Source organism: Delphinus delphis, chromosome 13 (genome assembly GCF_949987515.2).
Source record: "Delphinus delphis chromosome 13, mDelDel1.2, whole genome shotgun sequence".
NCBI lineage: Eukaryota > Metazoa > Chordata > Mammalia > Artiodactyla > Delphinidae > Delphinus > Delphinus delphis.
In genome coordinates this window covers 52,135,803-52,148,528 of record NC_082695.1, presented here as the reverse complement: position 1 = coordinate 52,148,528, position 12,726 = coordinate 52,135,803, and positions in this window count along the sequence as shown.

Below are 12,726 nucleotides of genomic sequence, written 5' to 3'. Positions count from 1 at the left end.
GAAAACCCAGAGATGAACCCACGCACATATGGTCACCTTATCTTTGACAAAGGAGGCAGAAATGTACAGTGGAGAAAGGACAGCCTCTTCAATAAGTGGTGCTGGGAAAACTGGACAGCTACATATAAAAGTATGAGATTAGATCACTCCCTAACACCATACACAAAAATAAGCTCAAAATGGATTAAAGACCTAAATGTAAGGCCAGAAACTATCAAACTCTTAGAGGAAAACATAGGCAGAACACTCTATGACATAAATCACAGCAAGGTCCTTTTTGACCCACCTCCTAGAGAAATGGAAATAAAAACAAATGTAAACAAATGGGACCTAATGAAACTTAAAAGCTTTTGCGCAGCAAAGGAAACCATAAAGAAGACTAAAAGACCACCCTCAGAATGGGAGAAAATATTTGCAAATGAAGCAACTGACAAAGGATTAATCTCCAAAATTTACAAGCATCTCATGCAGCTTAATATCAAAACAACAAACAACCCAACCCAAAAATGGGCAGAAGACCTAAATAGACATTTCTCCAAAGAAGATATACAGAGTGCCAACAAACACATGAAAGAATGCTCAACATCATTAATCATTAGAGAAATGCAAATCAAAACTACAATGAGATATCATCTCACACCAGTCAGAATGGCCATCATCAAAAAATCTAGAAACAATAAATGCTGGAGAGGGTATGGAGAAAAGGGAACCCTCTTACACTGTTGGTGGGAATGTAAATTGATACAGCCACTGTGGAGAACAGTATGGAGGTTCCTTAAAAAGCTACAAATAGAACTACCATATGACCCAGCAATCCCACTACTGGGCATATACCCTGAGAAAACCATAATTCAAAAAGAGTCATGTACCAAAATGTTCATTGCAGCTCTATTTACAATAGCCCAGAGATGGAAACAACCTAAGTGTCCATCATCGGATGAATGGATAAAGATGTGGCACATATATACAATGGAATATTACTCAGCCATAAAAAGAGACGAAATTGAGCTATTTGTAATGAGGTGGATAGACCTAGAGTCTGTCATACAGAGTGAAGTAAGTCAGAAAGAGAGAGACAAATACCGTATGCTAACACATATATATGGAATTTAAGAAAAAAGAAATGTCATGAAAAACCTAGGGGTGAAACAGGAATAAAGACACAGACTTACTAGAGAATGGACTTGAGGCTATGGGGAGGGGGAAGGGTAATCGGTGACAAAGCAATAAAGAGGCATGGACATATATACACTACCAAACGTAAGGTAGATAGCTAGTGGGAAACAGTCGCATAGCACAGGGAGATCAGCTCGGTGCTTTGTGACCGCCTGGAGGGGTGGGATAGGGAGGGTGGGAGGGAGGGAGACGCAAGCGGGAAGAGATATGGGAACATATGTATATATATAACTGATTCATTTTGTTGTGAAGCTGAAACTAACATACCATTGTAAAGCAATTATACTCCAATAAAGATGTTTAAAAACAAACAAACAAACAAACAAAAAATGTTCAGGGAGAAAAAGGATTATCCATGACCACCCTGATCTTTGAAATGACACAGAGCAGCACTGGGATATTGGAGCATTTGAGCTAGGTGGAGACATGCTTCTATAACTTGCTCAGAATCTAAAGCCTCCATCTTTTTTTAAGTTGAAGTATAATTGATATACAATATTATAAGTTACAGGTATACAATATAGTGATTCACAATTTTATAGGTTATATTCCATTTACAGTTATTATAAAATATTAGCTATATTCCTTGTGTTGTACAATATATCTTTGTAGCTTATTTTATATCTAATAGTTTGAACCCCTTACTCCCCTACCCCTATGTTGCCCCTCCCCCGTTCTCTCTCCCCACTGGTAACCACTAGTTTGTTCTCTCTATCTGTGAGTCCATGAAGCCTCCATCTTAACTAATCAAATAAAATCCTGAAAGCTGCATCAATAAGTTTATGATGAGCACAGTGGAAAATCTCAGAGCAAGCAAACCATGCACTTCTCCCACAAAGGCCTTGCACTTTGTGGGAGAAGATCTCTTCTCTGCACTTTCCCCTCATCCATGTTCTTATCTTGGAGTTTATAAGCATTTCAGAAAGGAAAGTTTGTGCTGGACCCATGAGAGCTTTGTTACTTATTACTGTTCTAATTTTCGAAACAGGGAAAGAGAAGACACATGTAAAAAGTAATTCCAGGCCATACACATCAAGTCTCTTATTCTCATAGTAGGAAATTTAGGCTATAGAAGTAGCTCATTTAGCCACTGCCCATTAGGCAGTCATTCTTTTGTGGTAGTGTCAAAGTCAAGGATGCTGCTAATCTAATACTCCTTAAGGGAGAAACTGACTATGATATACGCAAATCACCAAATTGTTGAGGTCTCCTGTTCCTGGATCTGGGGTGCAATCTCTAGGGTTCTCATGACTCCCATCATTGTGAGCACTCCTCTCTCAAAATAAGACCCCCACCCCCAACAGCCCTCGGCATACCTGCCGTGAAAGCTCACTCTTCATTGATTGATATCATGGGCACACTATTCAATGCTTATTCAGTTGTCACAATGGTTTTTAAGTTTGTTTTCACTGGGGGCTAGGTGTCACAGCCTATAGGTTCCTCAGGGCAGAGACCATGTGTTTTCTGTCACCTCATACAAAGCCCAAGTAGAGAGGGAGATGGGGTTAAGAAGTAGAGAGGTTCGTTTTTAAAAAACACTATGCAAATTTAGATTATTAACACTGTCATTATTAACAGATAATGATGATGGGAATGGCAATGATGATGATTATAATAATCCCTCAGAAAACATTTTTTCTTTCCTCTCTTTAGAATGCACAGTCCGGCCTGCTCAGTGGTTGACGGCAAAACGTACACTCGAGGAATCCAGGTAAAAGCTTACCTGATTTCCCTGAGCTTCTGGTAAAGTGCACTAGAGGCGTATGAGTGTGTGTGTGTGCGTGTGCGTGTGTACGTGTGCACGTGCTTGTGGATGCATGTACACATGAAGACCTGCAGACACGTAGATGGATTGCCTTCTGTCTCTGACAGCAAATGACTCCAAGGTAAGGCACAGGGGGGAGGCTGGGCCGGCTGCAAGCTCCTGAGGTGTAACCATAACCATAAGGGCTGACGATTCGGGGAAAAATAGTTTGCAGTGTGGGAGATGTTCCTGCATTTTAGGGGAAGCATTTCTTCAGGCCATTGTGGACCAATAAACAGTTCAGTGTTTTCATTGTTCTAATTAATTTAATTAAGTTAACTTCCAAGGTGTGTTAAGAAGCAATGCCTTGGGTGATTAACTGTTCCCATATCAAGGTGTTTTCGCAAACACATTTACCCTGATTAGTGTACACATTATTATGTAATTAAATACCTCACACAGAGGAATTTATTAGTGCCTCCTTGTCTTCTAACAAATAAAGCAGCCCTCAGAATCTCTTGATTCCAGTTGCTAGGAGAGAGGGACAGACAGATGTAGAGACACACTGAGATCTAGCCTGAGAGGTAGGGACCCACTGCCTCTCCCAGGGCAGTGCCACCTCCCAGGTAGTGGCAGCCTGACCCCCTCCTGTGCCCGTTGTCTTTCCTCTCCTCCCCACTTGGTCCAGGAAAGGCCCCCATCACCTACAGTCAAGGTTCCTTCTTCTTCTCCTTTTACAAAGAGCGATAAAGAGGATCCCTGGAAGGGATCATGCCTGGAAGGAATGAGGACTCCCTTTCATCTGTCCACATCCCTCTGAGCTAGCCTGCAGAAAACTCATGAAGTTCACAAAGTTTAACTTCCTCTACCTCCTCCTTCTGGTCCATCCAGCACATGCCACAAACTGTTAAGCCAGTTTCTATAAGGCTCACTCCCTATTGCTTGGAAGAGAAGGGCTCTGTCTTAATCCGTTCAGGCTGCTATAATAAAACACCATAGACTGGGTAGCTTACAAACAACAAAAGTTTATTTCTTAGAGTTCTGGAGCCTGACAAGTCCATGATCAAGGTGCTGGCAGATTCGGTGTCTATTAAGGGCCTGCTTCCTTGTTCATAGATGACTGTCTCTTTCTGTGTCCTCACATGGTGGAAGGGGCTAGGGAGTTCTATAGGGTCTCTTTTATAAGTGCACTAATCCCATTCATGAGGGCTCCCCCCCTCATGACCTAATCACCTCCCTAAGGCCCCACCTCCAAATACCATCCCATTGGAGGTTAGGTTTCAGCACATGAATTCTGGGAGGACATAAATTCAGTCTATGGCAGACTCATATGCTGAGATATTGAGCTAAGTGAGTGCTGGTCAGATACTGGGTTCTGAGATAAATTAGAAGAGTAGTTCTTTCTGGACAGGCCACTTTCTCAAGGCCTTTTCCCTGATGGCCACCAACTTTATAATATGTATGGTCGATCCTACCCATCCTAATTGTGCCCTAATGATCACAGTATTAATAGCTTACACTCACTGATCACACTGCCCTGTACCATACTAAGTACTTTTGCCATGGTCTAATTTAATGCCATAACTCCATGAGGTAGGTGCTATTATTATCACTATTTAACAGATGAGGAAACCGAGGCAAAAAGTAATTAGGTAACATGGTCAAGATCACCCAGCTCCGAAGTGGCAGAGTCCATGGAAACAACTCAGTGCTTTGGGACATTACAGACCCTGTCCCCTGTGGTCAACTCCCTGCCCCATCCTCGGAAGAGAACACAGGAGCCTGAGAGCAGAGTCTGAACCTTCAGGTCTAGAAGCCCAAGGCCTGTGCCTCTGATGCAAAGCCAGACACGTTTCTTTGCTCTCCTGCCCCATTTGATGCAGTGAGACCCAGGCAACTTAGCCATCTCAGAGAGGATAAATTAAGTGACATTTCTGAGGAATGTAGGAAATACTACTGAAGGCCAAGTGAATCAATGCTGAATGCAGAAGAAAACAGTTCCCACCACTGGGATCAGACTGTTCAGGTTGGTGGCAGGGAGAGAGAATTATGTGAGCTGGGGGCCAGCTCCTGAGGGAGCTGAGATTGATTCTGTATGATTGATGACTCGGAGACAGAATGCCAAGTCATCAATTGTCTCGGCTCATGCCACAAACGGCATCAAGATCACTTTTCCCTGGTGTCCAGCCTGAAAGATTTCTCTTCTGTTTGTTTGTTTGTTTGGCCTGGGGCAGGCGCCTGCCAGGCTCAGCTATGTAACTTTACCATAGCCTTCTGAGAAAAGACAGGTGACAATATATGGCAGGAGGGCACAGAACCTGAAGGAGAAACAGCAGAATTGAGAGTGGGGATAGAGGTGTGTGTGTGTGTGTGTGTGTGTGTGTGTGTGTGTGTGTGTGACACAGAGGAGAGAAGTGGCAATAATTCTACCCTACGAATCCTGGATTCTGTCCACTTCCATGTGTGCCACTGTGTAATATTTGACCAACTAAGATATTTTCTCTGTGATTATGTTTCTTCATATAATGCATCACAGTAACTAAGCTATTCTTTCTATCTCATCAGGATGTTAGGAAAAGACCCTCAACCCTCTCCAAAATTTGCTCATGATCACCTGAAGGTTTAATATTTCTTTCCTTGAGCTTTATCATGGGAAATTTTTTTTCTTGGGAAAATGTATGGTTTGCTTACACTACCTCACACTTGATTGTACACTGTTGGATGGTCCACTATGGCTCCTGATTCAGAAGTCCTACCACTCAATTAATCGGGATGCTTTCTGAAGTTAGAGACCACAGTTTTTCCTAGATCTTCTATAAGCCTGGAGTTTAGCAGACCTCATGCTCCATAACTATGTCCCCTGACCAGTTATATATATATATATATATATATATATATAATATATATTTTTATTTATATATTTTTATTATATATATTTATATACATATTATATACTATATATATATGACCTATGTGTCCTATGAATTCCATGAACCTATATAACTGGTAAATTAGTATCAGGAAGGCTACAGCTTAGAGGAGACTGAAGATATCAGAAACTTTCACAAATACAGCAAGTGTGGTTTCAAAGACAATAGAAGAGGGATAAGTGTATTGCTTTGGGAAGATAATATCAGGTTAAGAGAGAGTAGTGAAAAATCTCAATCTCTAATATTCTCTTTTGCTCTGTTTCTTCTGACAATGTTGATAACCTTTAACCTGAGAGGTAGAATAATGTAACTAAGAAGGAATTATAGCCCAATTTAAGTAAAAGGATGGTGGTAAAGCACATATCCACTTTTTAAAAATCCCTGTGTCATATTGCAAAATGGGTAGTTCATAGACATAATAAGGTAACTGGAATAGAAGAGAAAGGTAGAAAGAAGAAAATAAAAAAAACATGCCCAAGCCACTGTTCGGTGCTGAACATTACTAAATACTAGTTATATTTCTCTATCACACCATCATTGTGTATGTCTGTGTGTGACTGTGTGCATGAATTTAATTAGAATTTTAATATTTAGTCCCTTTAAATGAGTTCAAATCTTTGGGCTCAGACTGAAACTCTACCCCAGGGCAGAGAAAACAATCAGAATCTCTTCTATAAACAAGTGATCATAGAAATCCTATGTGAGTTAACTAAAAAAAAATGTAAAAACAGTCTCATTTTCTTCTTAGATAAAGCATATTTTAATTTTTGTACGTGATTTAACAAAATAGCTCATGATATTCTTGAAGATAAGATAGAGAAATATGGGGTGGCATTTAGTCCAGGGATGCAAGAAGCGAATTCATGGCTGTACGTGTTGACCACACCCACAGATGTTGGACGTGGATCATAAAGGTTCTTCCTGACCCAATCTTTCATTTAAGTCAAGATGAACGTGTCAAACATTCATCTGTTTATGTGATGAGTGCCATTCATCGCTCATCTGTTTATTACTCCAACAATTACTTACTAAGGGCCTGCCCTTGGGCCAGGCACTGCTCTAAGGACCCAGGGTATGGCAACCAGAGCATATTCACAGAAAGTGAGCTCCTCAGGCATCTGCCTGAAAGGAACCCAGGCAGTGAACAGGTTGGTACCCTAAACTGAAGACATTGACTGACAATTAACAATACTAAGATTAATAGGAGAAAATGTATCAAAATCTGTAACAGTCAATGTTCTCCAGAGAAAAAGAAACAGTAAGAGACATTTATAATTTATTATAAGGTATTGGGTCATATCCCACAACCTGCTATCTACAATCTGGCAACCCAGGAAAACCAGTGGTGTGGTGTGAAGGCCTGAGAGCCTATGGTTTAGATTCCAGATTGGGTCTGAAGACCTGAGAACCAGCAAGGCCAAGGACAAGAGAAGAGGGATGCCTCACCTCAAGTATTCAGGCAGTTAATTCAACCTTCCCCTGACTTTTGGTTCTTCTCAGGCCTTCAACAGATTGGATGATGCCCACCCACTTTAGGGATGGCAATCTACTTAGTCCACTAATTCAAATGCTATTCTCTTCCAGAAAGGCTCTTACAGATACCCAGACATAATATTTAACCAAATACCTGGGTGCTTTGTGGCCCAGTGAAGTTAACACATAAAATTAACCCTTACAATATCTATCTAAATTTTAAAAATCACCCCCTTGGGAACACAATTAGCCAAAACTGATTTGAGCCATTCACATAAAGAAAGACTGAGACATTTCTCTCAAGTACAAGCCTAACAACAGTTGGATGCAGTTGCTAAAGAAAAGCTAATGGAGTCCTAGGCTAGCAAAGCATAACCATCATGTCGGCCCCAGCAGAGGAAGACTCTGGCGTTCCTTGTGCTCTGGGTTGTTATACTGAGCTCTGGGCTCAGAACTTAAGAAGGGACTCTGACAACCCAAGATAAGTGAATCCAAACTCAAGGCGAAGGAGGTGAGAGACAGAAGCCTGGTCAGGAGAGAAAACAGAAGAAAACTGAAATGTTTAACTAGAGTACAAAATCCACACAAGATGGAGGAGCATAGCCGAGGGGGACATGATGGAAGCTTCCTTTTAAGCCCCTGGGTAGATTGTTTTGGGAGGCATGGTGGATTAATCCTGCATTACTCCCAGGATAAAGGGTGAAAATTACTGAAATACTGAAAGTTTTAAGTCAATATAAAGAAGAACTTTCCATTTAGCTAGAATGCTCCCTAAATGGACTAGTCTTGACTGTGAGATGGTGAGTTCCATTCCACCAAGGATGTTTGCACAACCAGGGTCACTATGTATCAGGACAGTATTCAGGGCTGGTCAGAGGTTGGAGAACATGCCCCAAGGGGTCTTTCTGTTAGAGAGTCTATGAGTCTCTAATTGCCGAAATTTGGCTGTATAGAAGGGATCAGTAAACTGGGAAGTGTCCATTTTGGTTGTCTTTTGTTCAGTTCTCTAGTGCCCCTGAAAATTCCTGTTCTTAGTTATCCAGTAACTAGGAAAGAGCATATGTGTGCTTCACTCTCTAGGGACTCACCCACAGGGCTATTAACATGTTCAATGAGATTAAAACCTAAATTTATAAGCTCAACTCCCACCAGTGGCATGTCAATCATCAGACAGAGGCGGGCAGGGTAAAATTTTTCTGAGGCAGAGTGGACTTCCAAAAATCCCTCACATCAGGTTGCCCATGCTGCACTTGTGATTCAGCTGGCCATGGTGGGAATTCAACTTGTGTTATCAAATCACTTCCTACAGTCCCATCTCTACGTCTTCCATAAGACTTTCCAGGGACAGCTCTGAACACTGACGCTCCCTCTTTTTTCTGAAGCCCAAACCTATAGCCCCCATGAATTCAGTGATGAAGTGAATTTGGTGATGAACTCAGCTGAGGAAGGAACAATCTGTTTCAGAGCAGTGACAGATCCAAATATGTTAGTGGGGCTTCCCTGGTGGCGCAGTGGTTGAGAGTCTGCCTGCCGATGCAGGGGACACGGGTTCGTGCCCCGGTCCGGGAAGATCCCACATGCCGCAGAGTGGCTGGGCCCGTGAGCCATGGCCGCCGAGCCTGCGTGTCCGGAGCCTGTGCTCTGCAACGGCAGAGGCCACAACAGTGAGAGGTCCACGTACCGCAAAAAAAAAAAGTTAGTGAAACTCTGGAGACCTAAAGCCATGGGGTGTTACTATGGAAGAGACAGAGAGGCAAAACCCTTTCTTCAAATGTAATTTTATCAGAAGCATAACTTTATCAAACAGATAAAAGCACATCTGCTCTGCCCAAAGCAGTGTTTAAGGGTAAAGGAGGCTGGAGCCTCATGCGCTTCACCCTCTACATCTCCCGCTCTCCCTTGGGGGGCCCCAAAGAAGCTTCTCCAGAACCTGGTTTGAAAACCAGTTAAGAGTCACTTCACATATGGGAAAACCGAGGCAAAGCACCCAGAAAAGAAAAGTGAATACCTCAAATAAACAGATAATTAGCAATGTGCATAGAGTTTTTTTCTTTTGGCTACCACAGTGATCATGTTCTATGCATGATTACATGGCTAAATTAAGAAGATAGGAAAGACATATGTCCAACCAAAAACAGTGAGTCACTTTTTTTGAAATATGCCTTTCATTAATTAGCTCTGGGATTAGTTACATCTATTTCCCCCCAAAGAACATGCATGGTGGTGAAAGTGGGGAGAAAAAATGGGTAGGGGGAGAGATGAGAGAAAATTCTGCCTAGGCAACACAAAAGCATATTTTAAAAAAATTTGCTTCCAGGCATGAATTTGGTTTTTTTTTCCCCCATGGAATGTCAGCATCTTTAGTCTCAAGAACAGCTTTCTCAGCAAAATAATAGTTCTTGGTCCATAGAAGCTGACCTTTGTTCTTGCAAAACAGAAGTTTGAATCAATGAAAAATGGAATGTCCATCCCTTATTCCCCTTCTTTCCTGGGATTCATGAACCTGGCTTTGTAAGATGGGGGGCTGCATCCAGAGAGACATTTAAGGGAATCAGGGGAGGGGATCTTCTGTAAAGCCAAATTGTTCAACACAGTGGATGTCTACTTTATTTTTTTTAACATCTTTATTGGAGTATAATTGCTTTACAATGCTGTGTTAGTTTCTGGTTTATAACAAAGTGAATCAGTTATACATATACATATGTTCCCATATCTCTACCCTCTTGTGTCTCCCTCCCTCCCACCCTCCCTATCCCACTCCTCTAGGTGGTCACAAAGCACCAAGCTGATCTCCCTGTGCTATGCGGCTGCTTCCCACTAGCTATCTATTTTACGTTTGGTAGTGTATATATGTCCATACCACTCTCTCACTTTGTCACAGCTTACCCTACCCCCTCCCCATATCCTCAAGTCCATTCTCTAGTAGGTCTGTGTCTTTATTCCTGTCTTACGCCTAAGTTCTTCATGACCTTTTTTTTTTCTTAGATTCCATATATATGTGTTAGCATACGGTATTTGTTTTTCTCTTTCTTACTTACTTCACTCTGTATGACAGACTCTAGGTCCATCCACCTCGCTACAAATAACTCAATTTCGTTTCTTTTTATGGCTGAGTAATATTCCATTGTATATATGTGCCACATCTTCTTTATCCATTCATCCAATGATGGACACTTAGGTTGCTTCCATCTCCTGGCTATTGTAAAAAGAGATGTCTACTTTTTTAAAAAAAATAAGAACTTTGTTTATATTATACAGTAACTATGATTGTATTCACATTTTTCCTTTTTTTATTGAAGTATAGTTGATTTACAAGGTCATGTTAATTTCTGCTGTCAGCGAAATGAATGAGTTATACAAATATGCAGTCTTTTTATATTCTTTTTCATTGTGGTTTACCACAGGATATTGAATATAGTTTCCTGTGCTATACAGTAAGACCTTGTTCCATTCTATATATACCAGTTTGCATCTGCTAACTCCAAACTCCCAATCTAACCGTCTCCTACCCTCCTCCTGCTTGGCAACCACCAGTTTATTCTCTATGTCCCTGATTTTTTTCTATTTCATAGATATGTTCATTTGTGTCATATTTTAGATTCCACATATAAGTGATATCATATGGTATTTGTCTTTCTCTTTCTGACTTACTTCACTTAGTATGATAATCTCTAAGTCCATCCATGTTGCTGCAAATGGCATCATTTCATTCTTTTTTATGGCCGAGTAGTATTCCATTGTATAAATGTACCACATTGGATGTTATTTTTATGTTTTGTGCAACACGCAGAGGCCAGTCAGCAGATGGGACCTGGGGGGCAGGTGGGCTAACTTCCTCCCTCTTGACCTTACATGGTTAGCACTTAGTGAACACTGCATAAATAATTGAAAATTAATTGAAGTCAAGGATACCATGAGGCCTCCACCATACTTCCTCATCTCATTCTCATCTTCCTCTCCTGTTTCTCCTCCAGTTTGTGACCTTGAGCAAATTACTTATCTGCTCTGAGCTTTAATTTCTCCATCAGCAAATGGGAACATACATGCTTTCATCAGAGGTTCTTTGCAAAGTTAAATAATATGATATGGAAGTACTGTGGAAACAATCACCACAGGATAATTTCCTTCTTCATCTTTCAGTTTTCTCCTTTATCTTTCCTCAGTCCCTTTCAGCACAGTCCTTTTCACAGGTACACAGAAAACCTATACCTGTCTGGTTAACTGAATGAATACTTGTATACCCAGAGTTCCTTGCCAAAACTGATAGCCTTCCCCCACCTCTTGCTTTATCTTCTCAGAGGTGTATGGTTAAGAGAACACTGAGCTGCCAAGCCTTAGGAGCTGGTGCTAAGGGTTAGCAGAAGAGACTTATGGACCAGAGATGTCTTCATAATTGTGGAATCCGGGGACCATTTGGGGCCATCACTGGAGGGTTGCAGAGTTGGAACCCACAGAGCTGTGCACTCAAATCAAAAGAGTTTAGGATAATGGTCAGTCAGACCCTCTGAAGGCCTGATAAAACCAGGTGCCAGAGGAAAGAGTGGAATTGGAACCTTGAATGTTCTTCAAGAAACAAGAGAACACATGCAACCGAAGAGGTGGAAAACCCTGAGCGAGCACCTGTGGCCTGCAGCCATCTTTCAGATCTGCCCAGCATCCTTCTGGAATAGGCTGCAGCCTCCTGCTACTGGGTGGGGCATCTTCAACCAGGTTCAACCAATCAGAGCTCTTCACCAGCTTTATCACATCTGCCCAAGTCTTGTTGTTGTTTTTAAAACAGCTTTACTCTGAGCCCAGTTCAGTTTTAAATGCTTTGCCTAGATCATCCCAATAACCCTATGAAGGATATTCTATTATTGTCTCCCTTTATTATTCCTTTGTAAAGGAAATTAAAGCAAGTAGAAATTAAGTAAACCTACACATGATCTCACAGCTAGTGTATGGAATGTATCCTAAGATAGGCTGATCAGAGATCTTTCCTAGAATTTTTCCAGACTTGTTCAAGAAAGAAAAGGATGCATGGGCTGCACTGCCCAACGTGAGTGTGCCATTTAGGTCCATTCACATCTTTCTCTTCCTTTTCCAGAGTGAGGCTGGCAGGATGTAAGTCAGGATCTGCCTGTAGCCATAATTCTTACCTTAGGAGAAGGCTCATTTGGTCATCACCCAAACAACAGAAAGGAGATAGAGGATCCTGATGAGGTCTGTCCCCAGGTCCAGTCATCCCCAAGGCCAGCTCTGTTCCAGGTCTGCCTTTTGTGATGTGATCCAAAAGAAGCACCCCCCCACACACACATATACACATTTTATTTTTGAAGAAAGCTGGTTTGAGGTGGTTTTTTGTCATTTGCAATCAAAGTGTTGATGAATTCAGTAACTCAGACAGCTTCCTGTCTCTAACTC